Below are 19,962 nucleotides of genomic sequence, written 5' to 3' on the forward strand. Positions count from 1 at the left end.
TGGTTGGCAACATAGGCAACTAATGAATACAAAAACAAGACAATGGTGCATCTAGGATGAGGTTCGGCAGCAGAGGCATTCACAGATCTGTATAGTATAAGTGATCATTACACTTTCCAGGTTATACTTACTATTATCCCTACAGATTTTATATATTTTTTATTTTTTCTCCAGCCGTCTGGAGTTTTTTTGTTTTTTCTGTCCCCCCTGGCCATTGAACCTTACTCTTATTCGATGTTAATGAATGTTGATTTATTTTGTTTTATAATTGTGTCTTTCATTTTTCTATTCTTTAATATGTAAAGCACTTTGAGCTACTGTTTGTATGAAAATGTGCTATATAAATAAATGTTGTTGTTGTTATTATAAGCATTCTTCCCCCAGAAACCATTTACATTTTATTATGTTTACTTAATGGAACTTCAATACATTTAACTAGGATACTGCCATTGACTGACATGAAAAGCATAACATAAAAACACAATTCTGCAGTCTCTTCACAATAATTATAAATAAATAAAAACAAGTCAGTAAATAACTCACTTCAAGGACACTGATTTATACAAGTGATGTAAAAAATTGACAAATGAAGAATATCTATGTTTGCTATGACACACCTAAGCAAAACCTGAATCAATTAATTTTGTATTTGAAAGGAATATAATTTACTGAAAGTAGTCCACCATTTGAACTGATCATGTTTGACATGAGTTCTTGGAAAATGAATTTTCTTTGGCAAACCCCAAAGTTAATTAGTAATATTCCTGATTAAAAAAAATGCAATTAATTGGAAAAAATGTTTTTTGTACATTGTTTGATGTAAGTACATGTTAGATATTCTGAAAAAGTCTATAGGGCTTTATCAAGAAACCAAAATTAAATACAATGCTTACAAAGTTGAAACATGCATAATAAAATGAGCATCAGCAACCATCATTCTAACAGCCACTCCTTGCTAACAGAACAAGGATTGTTGATTGTGTAGTAAGACTTATGGTCACAAGCAGCATATCTTGCCACCTATTAGCAATTTCTTGAATGTTCCCTTTCTGGACTTTGGAGACAAGCTGTCTTTATGTTGAGGTCAATATCCACAAAGTGGGAGAAAAGCAGGAAGGAACATGTCCTTGGAGCATACAATTCAATGCAAATTCAGAAAGAGGTTATTAAAAGACACCAATCAGGATATAGGCATAAGAAAATTTGAAAGGCATTGAAAATCCCGCAGGGGACAGCAAAATCCATTATTAAAAAAGATAAAAATACAACACAACTGGGATTCTGTATAGCTTACCACGTCCTTCAAAAACTGTTTAAAAAATCTGTTTAAGTAGTAAGGACACTCACATGGCTGAGGTGGCAGAAATTATTTTCAAAAGCACTTTCTAGATACAAAAAAAGCTGTTACTGAGGATGAAAAAAATCAAAACCTTACAACACTTTTTCAGAAGATATGTGGGAGACAGAAACTAAAGAACCTTCTATTGCTGTGATTCAGGAAATTACCTGTCATCCATCAAATTAATTTACTAGGATTTGCTCATTACATAAACTTGGTGATCTAAAAAAATCTCATAACACACAATAACCTTTATCTTATTTCATTATTTATCATTAAACTGTATACTCAAATCATAATAATGCAACTAAGACATACAAAAGAATTGTGTGCAGTGTGATATACTGTAACAAGGATACAAAGACATACTAAATTATTACAATTTTAAAAGGTGCAAAAGGTAGCACGCCTTCTACCCAATAGGTGTTGTGCCTGAAAATCTTCTAAGCACCACACCTGCCTCATAGCCAACAAAGCAAAAAACAGTTCCATCTGGTAGCAAACAGGTCCAAAAGGTCTGCTTTGACTATGCAGACTAGATAGCTTACTTCAAAAATCTATCCAATTTCCAGTAACTCTTAAAACAGGTCACTTTAACAAACACAAATCCATGAAACAATTAATCTGGAGTTATGTTCATCACTACCTTATACTTGGCAAAATATGTTGACACATCTTACACAATAAAAGCCTGTTTTGCATGCTTTACAACATTATTTTCAGGCTTTATTCACAAATAGACCAATTCAAGAAATGACTGTATACTATAGTAGATGTTGACATAGCAAGCAACTAGATAGTTTTATGGAATTCTTGACTCAGCTTTTTTGACACACTCTTGCCACAGCAATCTATCAGTACATCTCTGGCACAGCTTACTGATGTAAAAAGAATATTTACAAATATTCCCTCAGTGAAAAAATAATTATGAACACTTGCTTATCTATGCAATTATCTAATCCACCAATCTGCTGGCAGCTGTGCAATGCATAAAATCATACAGATAAAGGTCAGAAATTTGAGTTAAAGTTCAAATCAAACTCAAAAACTGAGTAAAAATGAGATCATAGTGATTTGGATCATGGCATCACTTACGATGCCAGGCAGGCTGATGTGTGTATTTCTGTAACTGCTGATCTCATGGGATTTCCACACACAACAGTCTTTAGAGTTTACTCAGAATGGAGTGAAAAACATAAAACATACTGTAAGCGGCAGTTCTGCGGACAGAAATGCCATGTTGATGAGACAGAAAAGTGGAGAATGGCCAGACAGGTTTGAGCTGACAGAAAGGCTACGGTAACTCTTTTGTACAACTGCAGTGATCAGAAAAGCATCTCAGAATGCACAACACATTGAAACTAGAGGCAGAAGGGCTACAACAGCATAAGACCACATAATGTACCATTCCTGTCAGCCACTTAAAGAACTCAGAGGCTGTAGTGGGCACAGGCTCACCAAAATATACAGCTGAAGACTAAAAAAACTTAGCCTAATCTGAAGAATCTCAGTTTCTGCTGAGGCACAAAGGTGGTGGGGTCAAAATTTGACACCAACAGCATGAACTCATGCACCCATTCTGCCCTGCGTCAACAGTCCCGGTTTAAGGTGGTGTGGACGTTAATGCACCATTTTACAAAAGAAAAGTCATCTCAAAATGGTTTAATGATAGACAGACAGACAGACAGACAGATAGATAGATAGATAGATATTGTCATTGTCACTTTTACAAAGGATCAATGAAATTGAAGGTGCAGTCGACTCAGTGTGAGGCATAAGAGTTAAAAAGACAAGAAGAGAGAAAATAATAACAAACCGAATAGTAATAAAAGTACTTTACAAAATATACAAATTGCACTTGTTATATATACAAATTGCACCGGATGACTTAATGTCTATATTGCACATAGGGAGAATGATATGGAGCAGTTTTATTCTGAGTTCAGGGCCATGACTGCTTTTGAATAAAAGCTGTTTTTAAGGCGGTTTATCCTGCTTTTCATTGCTCTGTATCTCTTGCCCGATGGCAAAAGCTGGAAGAGGCAATGCCTGGGATGTGATGAATCCTGTGAAACGTGTATTGCTTTTTTTGCAGCATTGGGAGGTGTAGTTTTGTTCCAGAGTGGGAAGGGTACAACCAATTGTTCTCTCCACTGTCCTGACGACCCTGTGGAGCGCTTCCTTTCTGAGGAAGTGCAGCTGCCATACCACACACACAGTCCGTACGTGAGCACACTCTCGATGGAATGATACAAGGCAAGGAGCAGATTTTTGGGGAGATGGTTCTTTCTGAGGATTCTCAGAAAATACAGTCTCTGCTGCACCTTCTTCAGCAGCTCCTTGGTGTTAACGCTCCAGGTCAGGTCATCCTCCAGCTCAATGCCCAGAAACCTGAACACCTGGACCCTATCTGGGACCCTCTCCACACAGGCCCTGCTAATGACGAGTGGCTGGATGTCAGTTTGTTTTTTCTAAAGTCAATAACAAGCTCCTTCATTTTTGTGGTGTTCAGGAGCAGGTTATTGACTCTGCACCACTCTGAAAGCCGCTCCACCTCGTCCCTGTATGCCAGCTCACCCTCCTTGCCCGAGATGAGTCCAGCCACTGTCGTGTTATCCGCAAACTTTATTATGCTGTTGCTATGGTGAGTGGGGGCACAGTTATATGTGTAGAGGGTGTTGAGGGGCGGGCTGAGCACACAACCCTGCAGCGTCCCGGTGTTGAGGCTGAGAGCAGTGGAGGTGTGGGTACCCAGCCTGACCCTCTGGGAGTGACCAGACAGGAAGTCCAGTATCCAACTGCATGTGAGTGATGGAAGTCCCGGATCTGCCAGTTTGGACACCAGTCGTTGTGGGAGGATAGTGTTAAACGCCGAGCTGAAGTCCACAAAGAGCAGTCTGGCATAACTCCCCTGATGCTCTAGGTGGGTCAGGGCAGCATGAAGGGCTGTGGCCACAGCGTCCTCCGTGGATCTCTTTGCTTTGTAGACAAATTGAACTGCGTCCAGGTCTGCTGGCAGGCAGGCGATGTTATGATTCCACAACAGTTTCTCAAAGCACTTCATGATGTGAGTGCCACTGGGCGGAAATCATTCAGACTGTTCGTGATGGATTTTTTCAGCAGCAGAACAATGATTGAGGACTTGAGGCAGGATGGGACAGTGGCCTGGGACAGGGACTGGTTGAAAATCCTAGTGAAGGTTCCGGCCAGTTGATCCACACAGTCTTTCAGCACCCGTCCAGCCACACCGTCAGCTCCTGCAGCCTTCCTTGGGTTCACCTTCCTCATCACCCACCTCATCTCACACTCTTCCACCATGAGTATGTTGCTGTTGTGAACAGGCGGCTGTGATGGAGCTGCTGTTGGTGTCTCCTCAAAGTGGGCAAAGATGATGTTCAGCTCCTCTGCCAGAGAAGCGTCTCCCTCAGCGGCCAGGGAATTGCTAGATTTGTAGCTGGTGATGTGCTGGACACCCTGCCACACCTGCCTGGCGTTGTTGGTCCTCTATCCTCCTCCTGTACGCTGCCTAGGCCTCTCAGATGCTTCTCTTCAGGTTCGCTCTGGCTACACTGTAAAGAGCCACATTCCCGGACCTGAAAGCAGTATTCCTGGCTTTCAGCAGACTCTGGACACCCCTCGTCATCCAGGGCTTCCTGTTAGGATAAATCCTTATGCGTCTGTCCCTGGTGTCTTTGCAGAACCTGATGTAATCCAGGACTGCTGTAGTGTGGTTCTCCAAGCATCGGTTCTCTGGAAGCAGTCCTGCAACTGTTGGGAGGCCTCCTCGGGCCTTATGGTAACAGTACTGGTCATAGTGGGAGCTTGTTTCCTGAGGGGGGTATATGCAGCGATCAGAAGCAAGGACGTGTGATCAGACTGGCCAAGGTGTGCTAGGGGTTTAGGACTGTCTGAGGTTTGTGTACAGCTTGTCCAGTGTTTTTACTCCCCTGGTTGCACACTTTATGTGTTGATGGAATTTGGGGAGAACTGCTTTCAGATCTGCATGATTAGTCCCCAGAAATGATGTGAACAGCCTCAGGATACTTGCTCTGTTTACTGCTGATGGTGTCATGCAAAAGCCCCACAGCCGAGTTAGCATTAGCATCTGGTGCTACATAGACAGTGTTAGCAGTATGGCGTTGAATTCACGGGGGAGGTATATGGGTCTGCATTTAATTGTCATAAACTCCACGTCTGGAGAGCAGTGTCTAGTGACAATATTGTTCACATAGATGCACAGCCCCCCTTCTCTTTTCTTACCGGAGCTCTCTGTCCTGTCTTGCCTGCTATCTTGATCACTGTGTATGGTATGAGTGTATTAAGCCACGTCTCCGTGATCAGCAGGATGCAGCAATCCTTGATGATCTTTTCCGTTGTAATCCGCAGCTTCCACTCGTCCAGTTTGTTTGCCAGAGACCTCACATTTGAGGGGAAAATGCTTGGAAGAAGTGGTTGGTGTGGCTGCTTCCTTAGCCTTGCTATCACGCCGCCTCGGCATCCATTCTTTTGTTTACGTTCTTTGCACTGCCGCCGGCTCCTCGAAGCTGGGATTGTAATCCACAGAGAGCCTGGTGTTCGTGCGATGTCGTCCGGAATGTTGTGGACGCGGAGAAACTTGGATGTCGAGCAACTCTCACTCCCGTAAGCTGATAGATAAAATATCCTGCCGGCTATACGTGTATTTATCCAGGCAGGGTGGAAAAACCAAACTCTGAGTCGGGGAGCATACATCTGCAGCGTCTAAGTGCGCTGCCATTGCACATACAAAAAAAAAAAATTAACATGACAATGAGTTCAGTGTTCTTCAGTGACCTTCCCAGTCACTGAATCCAAATCCAATAGAATATTTTTGGGATAAGGTACAATCGAAAATTCTCAGGATCAATGTGCAGCTGACATATCTGTAGACATTGTGTGATGGAAACATGTCAACATCAACCAGTATCTTGATAGGAATGCTTCCAACATTTTGTAGTATTATAACCTGTAAAGTGTAATGATCACCTATACTATACAGAACTGAGGTTGTTATGAGAACAAAAGTAGGCCACAGGTATTAGAAGTAGGCCATTAGTATATTGTTCGTAATCATTTTCTCAATGAGTGTAGGTTCACTGGACTGGCTATTTTGAGCAGTTGTTTAACGCTGATCCTCCTACGTTGGATATCTCTGGGTTCATGGTTCTTAAGACTGATCCTTCAATTACTGTAAACCACCAAGATTGCACAGGTGGTGAACCAACTGAGGGTAGGGAAGGCTGCAGGGATTTGTGGTATCAGGAGTAAACTGCTCCAGGCAGGTGGTAAGGCTGTCCTTCTGGCATTGCAAGCAATCTTTGCTTCCATTTGGGAGACTGGCGTCATCCCAACTGACTGGAAAATGGGATGTGTCGTCCCTATCTGAAAAGAGAAGGGTGCGCCTGGATTGTGGCAATTACAGGGGGATAACACTGCTCTCAGTGCTGGGTAAGGTCCTTGCTAGTTCCATCCTCAATAGGATCCGTGATCATTTGCTCACCTACCAGCGACAGGCGCATCCTGGCATTTAGGGTTGAGCACCACTGCGAATATTGGCAGAATTTCTTTGCAGCCTTTGTCGATTTTCATAAAGCATTCAACTCAGTTGATCGAGCTTCCCTGTGGGTTATCCTCAGACTTTGCAGGATGCCCTCAAAGTTGCTGGATATCATGGCTGGCCTGTAAACTGGTACTGTGTGTGCTGTGCAGAGTGGAGGCAGAACCTCTGCGTTTTTCCCAGTCGGTTCAGGGGTTCGTTAGGGGTGTGTTCTTGCTCCTACTCTGGCAAGGTCGTGGGGTCCAGCGGCAGTGGGCCATCTGTGGGTGAAGAAAGATTCACTGATCTTGATGTAGTCAATGGAGGCTCTGATCAGGGCTCTCAAGAGACTGAGCAAGGAGTCTGGGTGTCTTGGCTTCCAAGTGTCCTGGATAAAAATCAAGATCCAGGCCTTTAATGTCCTCTTAGGCACAGCCACCAGCAATGTGTCTATCTGCAGAGAGAGTGTCGACCTTGTCGAGAGGTTTACCTACCTCGCCAGTGACTTCTTCTATGAAGTCAAGTAGATGGGCTGGAAGAGCATGGGGGGTCATGAGGTCGTTGGAATGGGATGTGTGTTGCTTCCTATATTTATGAAGGTCCACATCTTTAGAGTCCTGGTGCTTCCTGTCTTGCTTTATGGTTGCGAGACAAGAACACTATCCAGTGACCTGAGATGAAGACTGAACTCTTTTGTGTCTCTTCGGAGAATCCACTGATTTGACTGTGTGTCAAAAGAGAGGTTGCTCACGGAGTCCCAAATGAGGCACATTACCCGAGAGTGAACCGGCTTGCAGGATCCTCATTGTTGAGGACTCAAGTGGCTGGACCAGGCCAAGGGGACGCCCACGTAACACCTGGCTGTGGCAGATAGAGGGTCCTTTCCGGAGAGTGGGACTGGAACACATGTATACCTTTGCCTATCTGGATTCCGAGCTGTTTTGTCGTGTGATGGTTGCGGCAACATGCTGTACCAGTGCATGCTCTCCAGCCTGACCTGACCAGTGTAGGTTCACATATTTAAAACCATAAGTGCAAAAAAAAAAGTAGACAGCAGAGTGATTCAATAGTTTAGTGTTGTAGACACACAGCTCCAAAAGACGGGTGTTTAATCCTTACACGGTCGGTTACTAAATTGAGTTTGCATTGTCTCTCTATGGATGTGTGAGATTTCTAAAAATGTACTCCTGTATGTCTACCACACTGCAAAGATAAGAAGGTTAATTGGTTACTCTCAACTGGTCATGTATCTGTGAGGATGTGTGTACTGCAATGGACTAGTGTCCTATTCTTGTCTAGCTCTGGATACTGGATAGTATCTGGTCACTCATGAACAAAATTGTATTAAGCAGATTCAGTAAATTAAAGGTATGTCTCAGACTGTGCTTGATAAATGAAAGAAATGTAGTTGTTTTGAAAAGGATTCAGGATTGAGACATATTAACACATTAGTAAAGTATAAATATAACAAGTGCAATCTGAGTTTGTTAGCTGACAGCAATAAGTGGAATCTGCAGCAAACTCTACAAATCTTACACCAACCCTTTGCTTTTTGGAATGAGTCATTAATCCTTCTGTTGAATTTCTTGCAGTGAATGTATGTGGGTGGCCTAAAGACGGAAATGTACAATGCCATCTATAATATATATGCAAATCAGTGAGATCTGATCATTTTTAGTGATAAATGTCAAATATTATTACTTTTAACATAAATAATATTGCTTTAAATGTAGTATTTTTTACTTTTCTGCTACACCAAACAAACCGTATTATTTAAAATTAGCTTGAATTCTAGATACTTACATTATTACAAACATTTTACACGTTATGACCAATACTAAGTAAGACTGTTATTAATCAGTGCATAAAACAACATTTTTTTTTTAAACTAAATAAGATCAAAAGAATACATTGGTACACTTCATATGGCAACAACAGGTCACTGATCTGCTTAAAAATATTACTTTTCTCAGACAGCTAAGATCCACTTAATCATGATACATAATAACACTTTATGTCAAAGCAAACTCTGTGCTTGGTTATCAATTTCATCAGCAATTGGTCAGTGTGATACTTAATCCAAACAAAACTGTTTGTGGAACATGTGTCATCTACAATGACAACGTGCTACAAGACAAATCAAACAAACTTACAAAGGCAACTTAGCAAAGTCTCCATGTCTCTCCTTAAGTATGAACAAAAATGATGAGCCAACAAAAGATTTGTAATTTCAAACTGTGGAGCAGAGGAGTAAATCAAAGATAAATGTGTCTTTGTTCCAAATATTATGGAGGCCACTGTAGCTTCCTGAACTCATAATTTCCTTAAGTTTTCAGAAGCATTAGAAAAGCATTAGAAAATCAAAGTGGATGAATTGCTACTACAGTTTTTTTTTTTTTTTAGACTCCCACACATTTAATATATTAAAATCCTAGTCACAAATATTTAGGTCATTAATCAAAAGAAATGGATCCATTTTGTCTTTTTCACTATTCAGCTGCATTATTTTTTATAAACTTAGTAAATGAAAAATGGGTTTAATATGACATATTTTAAATGATGCATTATGTAATTGTTTAATCTAAAATTAAATGATAAATTAAGAGTTTCATAGGCTCCACAGCTTCGCTAAAAGTCACTTACAATCTTCTCACCTATACTTCTTTATTTTTTCCCTTGAATCTGACACAATGTAGTTTTCTAAACTTTGTGAGATGTGCAACGTATTATTAAGAAAGCGTCCCTCGCACCTTTCCTAGTCTCTCACTGTGATCATCACAGGCGTGTAGACACCTCCATTATGAACAGCCTATACACTGTGTGCACATTATTAGGCAAGTGAGTATTTTGACCATATCATCATTTTTAATGCGTATATTCCAACTCCAAGCTGTATTAACTTGAATGCTTATTGGATTTAAGCACGTCAGGTGATGTGTATTTGTGTAATGAGGGAGGGTGTGGCCTAAGGAGATCAACACCCTATATCAAGGTGTGCAGAATTATTAGGCAGCTAGTTTTCCTCAGGCAAAATGGGCCAAAAAGGAGATTTAACTGACTCTGAAAAGTCAAAAATTGTAAAAAGTCTTTCAGAGGGATGCAGCACTTTTGGAATTGCTAAGATATTGGTGTGTGATCACAGAACCATCAAACATTTTGTTGCAAATAGTCAACAGGGTGCAAGAAAGCGTGTTGAGAACAAAAGAGCAAATTAGCTGCCAAAGATTTGAGAAGAATCAAGCGTGAAGCTACCAGGAACCCATTATCCTCCAGTACTTTCATATTCCAGAGCTGCAACCTACCTGGAGTGCCCAGAAGTACAAGGTGTTCAGTGCTCAAAGACATGGCCAAGGTAAGGAGGGCTGAAACCCAACCACCACTGAACAAGAAACATAAGTTGAAGCGTCAAAACTGGGCCAAGAAATATCTGAAGACAGATTTTTTCAAAGGTTTTATGGACCGATGAGATGAGAGTGACTCTTGATGGACCAGATGGATGGACCTGTGGATCAGTAATGGGCACAGAGCTCCACTCCAGCGTGGAGGTGGGGTACTGGTATGAGCTGGTAATTTTAAAGATGAGCTAGTTGGACCTTTTGCATTGAAGATGAACTCAAAATCAACTCCCAAACCTACTGCCAGTTTTTTAAGACACTTTCTTCAAACAGTGATACAGGAAAAGACCATGATTTTTATGCAGGCCAATGCTCCATCACTTGCATCGAAGTTCTCCACTGCGTGGCCAGCCAGTAAAGGCCTTAAAGATGAAGGAATAATGACATGGCCCCTTCCTCATCTGACCTAAACCCTATCGAGAACTTGTGGGCACTTCTTAAGCGCTAGATTTACGGGGAGAAAAACAATACACCTCTCTGAAGAGTGTCTGGGAGGCTGTAGTCACTGCTCCACAAAAAGCTGATCGTCAACAGATCAAGAAACTGACAGACTCCATGAATGGAAAGGCTTATGACTGTTATTGGAAAGAAGGGTGGCTATATTGGTCATTGATTGATTGATTTATTTTTTGAAATGTCAGAGATGTTTATTTGTAAATTTTGAGGTGTTTGTTTATTATTCTCACTATAACAGATGAAAATAAACAAGTGAGATGGGAAAATTTTCATTTTCCTTTAGTTGCATAATAAATCTGCACACTAATAGTTGCCTAATAATTGTGCACATATGTATTCCCCTGATGATGTTCACACTCACATTTCCGTTGTGAAACATTCAGGTTTCAGGTTTATTAACATTTTGGATTGACTGATAGCACTGTGTTTGTTCCATATTAAAATTAATCCTCAAAAATACAACTTGCCTAATAATTCTGCACTCCTGTATAATTCAATTTTCAAGTCTATTCTATGCTGCAAGCTTATTAAGGCAGTGAGTCAGCAGTGTAATACTGACTGACAGAGAGCCATTCAGTGCTGAAACTTCTGTTTCTTAGAAATACAATAAAACTTATCAAGTTAGTGCTTACAGTTTCCAAAGGGTGAGCAAATAAGGACCATTCAATCAAATAAGCAGGTGCTTTCACATACTTCACCTGCATTTGTGTGGTTGATTGGCAAGTCTAAATTGTCTCTGTGTGAGACTGAGCACATGAATGTGCCCTGTGATGAACTGTTCCTCTGTTCAGTGAAGGTGCCTGCCCTGAACTGAAGTAGATTTTAGATTTATTTAGTTAATGCCTTCAGCCAAGAAGACTTGCACATTACAGGTACTGGCTTGTTTTTTCATCTGCAAAATGTGAGCTTCAGCAAAAAGACCGACTTAGGATCTCAGGGTTACACAGTGATTAAAAGGTAAGGATTGAACTGACAACTTTGTACTTCATAGTCTTGTGACTTTATTCCTATTTACAAAATCGAAATAATGGGTGTCAAAATATAGATGCACATATTTTTATTGCTCACTATAGAGTATTTGAGACACCCTTTAAACCACATATATCTATGGAGTTATTTCTTATTTTTGACAGTGAGTTACTATTGCAATAGTAAACCTACTACAGCTTGTGTCTAATTATTTATTCAGCTTTGAAGGCACTTAAAAGGAAAAAAGTGTCATGAAATTCAATAATTTATTATCCTCATCCTCTCGCTGATCTGAACCAAATGATCTGATTAATTAGATGAACACAGGAATATCCTTCTTTAGGCAGCAGCATTAACTGATGGTATGTGAAACTAGAATTACATTACACTAGTGGCAGTTCTGCAGCATTGTGCACCCAATGAAAGATGAGTACATGAAAGAAGCGTGAACTGTTAAGATAATTATAGTTGCTCTCAATTTTGTGTTTGATGCAATTCATAGGTAGTGGACTGGCCACATGAGACAATCCTCAATACTTACACACACAGTACTCAGGTACACGTCTGATTCCCATCTGTGTGGTTTATTGCAGTTTTCTCTTGTGTGCTTACTGACAGTAAATTGGCCTTGTATGAACAGGACCAAAATAGCACTTGTAGCACCATTCTGTGCCAAGCTGATTTTGCCTTGCTCGACTGTCTTGTGCAATGCTAATTTATAAATGAAAGAATACAGACGTCTACAGTATGACATTTTTAATGTTATTTTATCTTTATTGTTTAGTGGTATAGTTTGAATAGTTTTAATGCACACAATTTCTGAGAGCCAGAACCTTTTCTTAGTGTATGAGAACATAATGTAAAAAGAAATATTATTTTCAAAATCCTGCTTAAAATTACAAAGGAAGCAACTAGGGAAAAAAAATCAAAGCACTCTATAACAAAAGCAACATAGCGTATTCAGATTATTATTGTATTGCTGGAGAAACCTTAGAATATTGCAATATAATACCAAACAGAGATAAATGGATTGATGGAAAATTCTTTTTCTAAACAATCATTTTTTCATTTATGCTTTCATATTTTGCTCCTGCCTTTACAGTTACCACGGCTTCTGGTTTTTACGTTGCTTGCATTTAAGGGTCACAGCAATGCATCTAACCTTATTTTAATAGCATTCATGAGGTAATTAGGGCATCCATTACAAAAGTAAGAAAGACCACAAAAAAGGAAAATGTTACATGTGAAAAATCTACCAGCTACATGTCTGGATTGGGCTTTCTGAGTGTCAAGTGGCACAAAAGTTTAAACTTTTACTCCTAAATAGTAAGAAATACATACATTTAAGAGTAAAGTATATAGAGTAAACTACTGAATGAATGGTATAACTACAGTAGCATTATTGAATTTATTAAAAGCTTTAGTTAAATTTCTCATTAAGTCACAGAAATCAAAGTTGATGCTGTGTAGAAGATAAGCAGCTTTAAATGCCTTGGAGTTACTATCCCTGAAAACCTGAAGCAGAGGTCTGCATGGTGCTGGTTTTTCAGTGCCAATCCCAAACTCTCACACCATAGTTTCATCCCACTCCCTGATACTTTTGCCAATATTCCTTCCTGTTTTCTTAAATGTTTTCTCCAGCTCCCACAAAGGTTTCATTACACTCTTGACCGCATTCCGGCCTTTCTCTTTAAAAGGCATTTGAATTGGACACATAGCCTAAACTGGATGGTCAAAACAGCAGAATCTACAAAGGGGAAAAAAAAAATCACCCAGATGTGAGTAAATGTTTATGAACGTTTTGTTTTTCTTTTTTCATTACATGATCAGACTTGATTTATTGATGTTTCACTCAAAAATAATAGATAGATAGATGAATATATAAAGTGAGACTAGATATACGCTTTTTTTCCACAGCGTCCCCTTTTTAAGGATTAAAATGGCAGTCTGGCTGATATTTATAAACCTCTAAAATTATCTGTAATTTTGTCTTGATTGTTACTTACACTGTGCAAACAAAAAAAAAAACAGGCCTACATAATTTGTGATCCATGTGAGGCACGTATATGTTTTGAACCTGCAATAAGTGTAACTTGTGGGGGGCATGGGGTTTGTTAAAAGAAAAGCACACATGGTGGTTTGCCACAGGTAACACGTACGAAAACTGGGCAGAGCCACATTGCTATTCAATACCAGTTTTTAAGTAAAAGGTGCCCGAAAAATGAAAGTGTACATGTACAGATGGGTAAAATAAATAAATAAATAGCACCAGTGCTTTTGACGAGCATGTAACTGTGTAGAAAGCCAAATGAACAATCAGCAGAGTAGGCATGTTTGACTTACAGTTCATGTTCATTCTGAAAAGCACAAAACGTCTAATAAGGAAGATAGCTCAACAGTATCAATGACAAGTTTTTTTTTTTGTTCTTTGTTTCACCTTATACAATTTCTTGTATTAGGAACTTGTTAGTTTTCGCATACTCCTTGGGATCAGAGTGCAGGGTCAGCCATTGTACAGCACCCCTACCCAGCAGAGTAGGATCTCTTTTGGCAGTGACGGAGATTCGATCCGGCAACCTCCTAGATACCAGCACATATCCTTAGCCTCAGAGTCACCACTCCGCCCCTAGTTATTTGTATATATAAATAGTTTATTTATTTTCAAAGAATTTTCTCAGAGAATCATCTACACTCTGACTACCAACTCACAACCACCGAAATAAAGACTGCTTCCCTGTGACCACTCACTCACTGCATACCTCTGACATGAAATGCCACAACATAGGCTGTTAAAGAAGGTTCATCAAAGTCTCTACTACTACTCTAAAAAACTAAAGAAAGCATGGATGGCCCAATGTAAGCACACCAAATTATATAGGGACATAGTGGAATCCACTATTTTGCACAGGTATGCTGTTGAATTCAGTCGATATTTCACATTTGTTTTTTGAAATTTTACAGTTTCACTAGTCAGTGTGAGACATACAAGTAAGAATGTAATTGTACTATGAACACAGTTAGAATGTTACATGGCATAGCCTTCAGTTCCATGTGGAGACTGAGTTGCCTGACTTGAAAGCTGGAGCATTTCTTTTTAATTTTTTTAGTTACTCTATCAAAGAGTTTATTATCTATTACTGTTTATTAAATATTTTTGTAGCAAAGAGTCATGTTCAAAAAATAAAAGCAATGATAGAATGCAATTACATGCCTTAGTAGATTACATTAAATACACAGTTTCTAATAATATATTAGGCCATGTCAATTAAAACAGAGCCCAAATAGGCTCATGGCAGCACAACACAGACAGCAGTGACCAACTCAAGTAATGTAAAAATTGTATTGACTGATGTCCTAATGTTAATGCGGATTGCAGAGGGTCTGTGACTAACTGTAGTTCAAATTTGTTAAATATAATATTTTTGAAAAAGGTACTTGAAGAAGACTTCAAGAAGACAATCTCTTTTACAATCTCAAGGAACAATTCTTAGCTGCTTCAGACCATGATGGAGAACAGGTCTGGAGTTTTGCCAACAAATAACAGTGTCAAAAAAGTTACATTATTTTAATCTGATTAATTTGCAGCTGTGAGTTTGTTTTAAGTGTAATGTGAATACCGTTTACATATTTGTTCACTTTAGGCTTAGTGACTTTTTGCTTTTTTGCTTTCTTTTTACAGTAAACTCTAACTGAAGGAGAGGTGATCTGATCTACCATTGGCTGGTGCATTTGCACCTCTTCTAGCATTTGACCAAGGTCTATTGGTGATCTGTTTTGCAGTTGGTGCAGCTGGATGAGTAAACGAGGAAAGTATATAATATATACAAGTTGAAGCGACCTCCATCAAGTTAAGTTTGAAACAGTAAACTAATCTGTAATTAAAATCGCACACATTTCTTCTATGTTTTAAGCTGGAGGAGTTATCAAATGTGCCAGTGCTTTTCAATAGGAGATTGTGAAGTTTTAAAACTTTGTTTAGTGAACTCTATCATATCTTAAGGAAACCTGAACTTCACTGAAAAACTTCCTTGAAAAGTAAACCGTGCCAAATTTTAACACAATCTTTCTGCTGGGAGCAGTGTTGTGACATGTGGACAGACAAATGGCAGTAGGTGCTTTTCACATTATATCCAAATACACCTAATAAGTAATGTATCTTATAAGGAAGAAGAGGCTCCTAAACTACAATAACCTAGAGGCTAAGCAACAGAACCAAAGATAAACTGCTACTTTGTTATTGTATTGTTCAGTGAATTAATGCATCAAATTTAATCACAGAAAGTGATGCTGTTCACTGAAAATGGAAAAAAAAAATTCAAGTCTCCTAAAAGCTTAAAAAAAACTTTGCAATTATTGTAGTCTTTTAAAAATCCACAAAGACGCTGGAAAATTGAATGCAGTAGATTTTTTTGACCTTAAAAGTCAAACCCGCTTAGGAAAACAAACATATATATCAAGAATAAACTCAACCACAAATCTATTTTTCAAGCTGCAGGAAGTCAGGAGCAAGATAAGTGGTCAAATTGCAAGACATACTAGACAGAAAAGCACACTGTATAGGGTAGTTGTTGTTGATACTTTGAATAAGGGGCAGACATACTTAGGGTACACTAAATATAGTAAATGTGTTGGTATGAAAATTTAACTTTTCCTGTCAAAAAAGCTCAACAGAATATATCTTTTTTTCTCTCTTGAAGCTTAAAAATGTTTTAACTTTTACTAGTCATTGATGGTCTAGGTTTATAGAGTAAGCACTGAAAACATCCACAACATCTTATCTGTAGTGTGCTTTACGGACAGCAAGAAGTACTGAAGACCTGAAACTGGACTCTATTCACTATAAAAATATTGGGTCAAGTAAAAAACTGTCAATATAATCAAAGACAACAACCACCCATTCAACCATTTTAAATATTGCCATTATTAAAGCATTACTGGCCTCTCAATGCAATTACTATGTGGCACCTTAGTAGCTTCTTTCTGACTTAGAACTCATCATTGTAGTCCATGTCAAATTTTCACTAATTCTTTAACTTAACTTTAACAAATGTCCAGGCTCCATGATCCAACCTAAATTAGGTTTACTTTTAAAGACTTAATACAATATAGGTAGAGAAAAGCCAAGCAAAATGACACCTTTTATTGGCTAACTAAGAAGATTATAATATGCAAGCTTTCAAGGCAACTCAGGCCCCTTCTGCAGGTAAGATGTAATCCATTACAGTGTAATCCAACTGTAAGCCAAGTTATCTTTGTTGTTGATCAAGATAAATCAATTATTACATCTTGCCTGAAGAAGGGACCTGAGTTGCCTCGAAAGCTTGCATATTGTAATCTTCTTAGTTAGCAAATAAAAGGTGTCATTTGGCTTTCTACATTCATAATGGCTAACACGGTACAACACCCTAGTACTACAATATAGATATAAATACATTTTTTACATTGTTTTATTCTTTTATGAATTTTGTTACTATACTGTTCAATGGAAGAAAAATTACATCAGATCAAACTTCTCTTTTTTGCTTGAAATCTCACACATTATTCAAATCCAAAACAAATAGGAGAAATGATAATGAAAGCTCAGTGGAAGCAAACTTGGCAGTAGCTGTGCATGACAGAGACCATTTTTACACATTTTTACCTTAGACAGCTAAGCTACACAGTCCAGAGTACCTTGGAAAGAAGAATTCTACTCGTTAGCATATCCAAAAGGGACAAGCAGAAGTACAGTTTTATTTATCATGAAGGCATGAAGGTTCTGAAATGTCCAGGGGCCTCATGTATAAACGTTGTGTACGCACAGAAATGTTGCGTAAGAACTTTTCCACATTCAAATCGCGATGTATAAAATCTACACTTGGTGTAAAGACACGCACTTTTCCACAGTATCTCATACCTTGTCGTACGCAAGTTCTCCACTCGGTTTTGCAGACTGGCAGCACCCAGAGACAAAGCAATGCTACTGTTCCTGTGTGGTTACTCCTTATTTTCCTGACGCGGCTTTATAAATACACTGAAACTAACAGCATATTGTTTATTAGTGTAATGCAGCTGATTGTAATTAACTTGTAACAACATAATGGTCCAGGGAATAGCCATAGTATTCCAAATACCATAACTGCTTTAGCATTGTTACTCTCACTGCACCTTCTTCTTCTTTCAGCTGCTCCCGTTAGGAGTTGCAACAGCGGATCATCTTTTTCCATATTTCTCTCACTGCTCCAATCGGAGTATTTTTATCACTGTATCTGAGTGTGAATCACAGCAGCAGCTGATCGGAAGAGAATTATCGGTATACAGCTTTAAGCACACGCTACCTCAGCCAAGGCAAAACATTTCAAAGCCTTTCCTGTACGGACCTTGCGGTTCAGAAACAGTTTCATCCCAAGAACTTTAAACGCACTCAATCAATTGCTCCTTGTAGAACTGTTTGTACTTATAAGTACAATCACCCCACTGTAAACTTACACTACAGTTATAATATTACACAACTTGAGCCACTTTATAAAGCACATATTTACATATGATGACAATATCATTTTTAAAATGAAATGCAGCAAAATATGTTTATTATATTATACAGATAAAACTTTAACTTCATTTAAATACTCTATATTCTACACTGGGACTGGCGTGAAGGATAGAATAATTAAACATGTACTACGAAGATAATTCAATGTTCCTGAAACGTTTTGAAGAATCGGCGCTCTAAGCATACAGATGGCTTAACATCTATTACAGAGCTTATTGTGTGGCGAACGGTTACTTGGAGAAAGAAAAGCAAGGACTGCAGGCGCGGCTACGCCAATATATACTAAAAAATATAGCTAAAAATGCAGCGGCAAATTTCGACAAAAGTTAAATGCTTGTGTCATGAGCACGAGGCGGCTATGCAGTGTCCACAACGGATGTGGCCATCCGGCGTGCATAAGATACCATATTGACATTGGCGGGCAAAGTAGCCACCGATTCTTCCTCTGCCCAGGGCCACCACAAGCCTAGAGCCGCCCCTGAGTACTGCTGCAATAAATGATTTCATCGAAGGTCGCACACAGTCACTGCACCGTGAAAACCCATGTTTAATAACGTGCTTAAACTCCTATCATCATGAAAATTATATCACGTATATATTTCAGTATTTTAGTTATTCAGAGCTGTAATATCACGAATGTAATGGATTCTGTGTCCAGTCAAAGGAAGAGAGCCGGTTTAAGAAGCAAGCAGTGATTCACACACATAGAGCACAGAGATGATCACATACAAAACAAAGCATTTAACAAGCTACTTTAATTACAATGTGATTTGAGAAACTGGTTAATTAAACGATTTTAAGATGAAGTTTATGATGTTCTACTTTAATGACAAAATAAACTACATGATTAAAGTGGAAATTTCGAGATTGAAGTTGACATTTCGTGCTTTTTCCCCACTGTGTGCCTTTTTTTTCTCTGTACCCTAATAAGCTTTCATATGACACTCAGACAGTCGGCTACGACTCGCCTTTTCACAGCGACTTTGATATGTGACTTCTTTTTTATTTCCGGCACTGTGCAACTTTGTGAACGTGAGCTTTCAAGTTTCTCCAACACGCTATGTCACTCGATCAACTTCCTTTTGTTGATTATACCACGGTTTCATTAAACAAATAGTATGTTTTTCCTTTGCCTCCACTTGGTATTCGCTGAAATTCTTATATTTTCCCCTGTGCTTTTCCCATTGTCTTTTCACAGAAGGCTGAGCTGAAGGGCGATTTATATTGATTTGCATATTCAAAGAGACATAATTCTGGGAGGAGTTGGGGCGTTACATAAAGCGCGTGCACGAGCGTTACTTTTCACGCTGACCAGGATTTATGTAGAGGAAGAACGTGGAAGTTGGAGTACGCACAGATTCCTGCATCTGGATTATTCTGTGCATAAGCACATTTCAACTTTTATGCTTACACCATGTTATAGTGCAAATTCTACGCACGGCGTTATACATGAGGCCCCAGGTCAATGTTTCTAGTTGTAACAATTTACAGAGTTAAACTTTCTAAATGCCTCAGTCACCTGTGAAGACTGGTGCAATGAGACTAAGCTAACACACACTACAGCTTTTTGAGAAGAGGTTGATTTACTAGAAGTATTAGTTGTTTTTCATAAAAGTTGTATAATTAAAAACATTTAGCAAAAAATATTTTCAGAATTTTGCTAATGATATTATCTTTTACTTTTTTGTACATTTTGTTGTGATGAAGTCACATTTTA

At 38.9% G+C, this 19,962-nt stretch overlaps 1 protein-coding gene across 1 annotated transcript in view; it reads right to left on the reverse strand.

Annotated features, from left to right (window-relative positions):
• The window catches only part of man1a2 (mannosidase, alpha, class 1A, member 2), a 524,864-nt gene that overhangs the window by 295,870 nt on the left and 209,032 nt on the right, over positions 1-19,962 (reverse strand). The window lies entirely within an intron of this gene.

This window comes from Polypterus senegalus, chromosome 2 (genome assembly GCF_016835505.1).
Source record: "Polypterus senegalus isolate Bchr_013 chromosome 2, ASM1683550v1, whole genome shotgun sequence".
NCBI classification, from domain to species: domain Eukaryota; kingdom Metazoa; phylum Chordata; class Cladistia; order Polypteriformes; family Polypteridae; genus Polypterus; species Polypterus senegalus.